Genomic DNA, 2,269 nt, shown 5'->3' with positions numbered 1-2,269 from the left:
AAATGTGTTGCTGGAAAAGCGCAGCAGGTCAGGCAGCATCCAGGGAACAGGAGAATCGACGTTTCGGGCATAAGCCCTTCTTCAGGAATGAGGAAGGTTTGTCCAGCAGGCTAAGATAAAAGGTGGGGAGGAGGGACTTGGGGGAGGGGCGTCGGAAATGTGATCGGTGGAAAGAGGTCAAGGTGAGGGTGATAGGTGAGACTGGGGTGGGGGCGGAGAGGTCAGGAAGAACCTGACCTCTTCTTCCTGACCTCTCCGCCCCCACCCTAGTCTGACCTATCACCCTCACCTTGACCTCTTTCCACCTATCACATTTCCGACGCCCCTCCCCCAAGTCCCTCCTCCCTACCTTTTATCTTAGCCTGCTGGACAAACTTTCCTCATTCCTGAAGAAGGGCTTATGCCCGAAACGTTGATTCTCCTGTTCCCTGGATGCTGCCTGACCTGCTGCGCTTTTCCAGCAACACATTTTCATTCATGGCAAGTGGGTCATTATTATGTGGGGATACTCTGACCTACTTGCAGTTACTCCAAGACAATGAGTTTTCTCCTGTTCCCTGGATGCTGCCTGACCTGCTGCGCTTTTCCAGCAACACATTTTCATTCATGGCAAGTGGGTCATTATTATGTGGGGATACTCTGACCTACTTGCAGTTACTCCAAGGACAATGAGTTGCAACATATAAATGTACACAAACACTGGATTCAGATATGAGAATGTTACCTACATACTTAACATGAAGTTGATTTTACAGAAACATTAAATTAATTTCAGTTAGGACAGAGGTGGAACACGGTTCAATGAACCTTGCAAGATTTCAGGCAAAAAGAAGCACTAGACATAACTAACAATGCAGATCTACTCGAATGCTCAAGTGCAGAAGCATCACGCATTGGAAATATCTAAGCAGTCATAGGGTCAACAGATCAGATCTCAGTTCTGCAGTTCTACCACATCCAGTAGACAATTAAACAACTAATCAGAGAAAGAGGCTCTACAAACATCCTTATCTTCAACCATATGAGGGCAACCAGTGCTGAGTACATGCTCCTTCCCAGCCTCCGACAGAGCTTCCAGCATCAGAGTTACCAGTCTTCAGCTAATCTGATTTAATTCTCGTGATATCAAACAATGGCTAAAAACTCCAACAAATTGTAAAGCAGATTGGCATTGGCATCATTCTGGTAATAGTTCTGAAGACGTGTGTGCCAGAACTTGCTGCACTCCTAGCCAAACTTTTCCAATGCAGCTACAACACCAGCATCTACCCGACAATATAGAAATTCTCCCAGATATGTCCTTTATGTAAAATGGTGAACAAATCTAATCCAGCTAATTACTGCCATATCAGTCCAGTCATGATCATCAGAGTGGTAGCAAGGGTTGATGATAGTCTTAACATGTAGTACTTATAAAGGGTTAGCCTGGTCACTGATATTCAGTATGTGCTATTCCATTCAATCCCTGACCTCATTACAACCTGAGTTTAAACATGGGTAAAAGAACTGAATTCTAGAAGTAAGGTGAAAGCGATGTGAAAACATTTTTCTGAGTGTGATAACAAAAAGCCCGAGCAAACTTACTGTCAGTGGGAAGCAGGGAGGATCTATAGAAAGTGAAAATGTTGGCGAGGAAGATACAGAGATACTTGCATCTAGACTAGAAGAGATTGAGGTTCACAAGGAAGAGGTATTAGAAATACTGCAGTGTGTGAAAATAGACAAGTCCCCTGGGCGAGATGGGATCTATCCTCGGATCCTCTGGGAAACAAGGGAAGAGCTTGCCAAACCTTTGGCATTGATCTTCAAATCATCATTGTCTACAGGAATAGTGCCTGAGACTGGAGGATAGCAAAAGTGGTTCCTTTGTTTAAAAAGGGTAGTAGAGCTAACTCTGGTAATTATAGACCAGTGAGTCTCGCTTCAGTTGTTGGTAAAGTATTGGAAAAGGTTATAAGAAATAGGATTTATAACCATCTAGGAAAGAATAATCTGATCGGGGACAGTCAGCACGGTTTTGTGAAGGGTAGGCCGTGCCTAACAAATCTTATTGAGCTTTTTGACAAAGTGACCAAACAGGTAGATGAGAGTAAACAGGTTGATGTGGTGTATATGGATTTCAGCAAGGCGTTCGATAAGGTTCCTCACAGTCGGCTATTATACAAAATGCGGAGGAATGGGATTATGGGAGATATAGCAGTTTGGATCTGTAATTGGCTTGCTGAAAGAAAACAGAGGGTTGTAGTTGATGGAACATGTTCATCTTGGT

Source organism: Chiloscyllium plagiosum, chromosome 15, assembly GCF_004010195.1.
Source record: "Chiloscyllium plagiosum isolate BGI_BamShark_2017 chromosome 15, ASM401019v2, whole genome shotgun sequence".
Lineage (NCBI taxonomy): Eukaryota > Metazoa > Chordata > Chondrichthyes > Orectolobiformes > Hemiscylliidae > Chiloscyllium > Chiloscyllium plagiosum.
The sequence above is the reverse complement of the archived record's forward strand: the minus strand, read 5'-3'. Positions refer to the sequence as shown.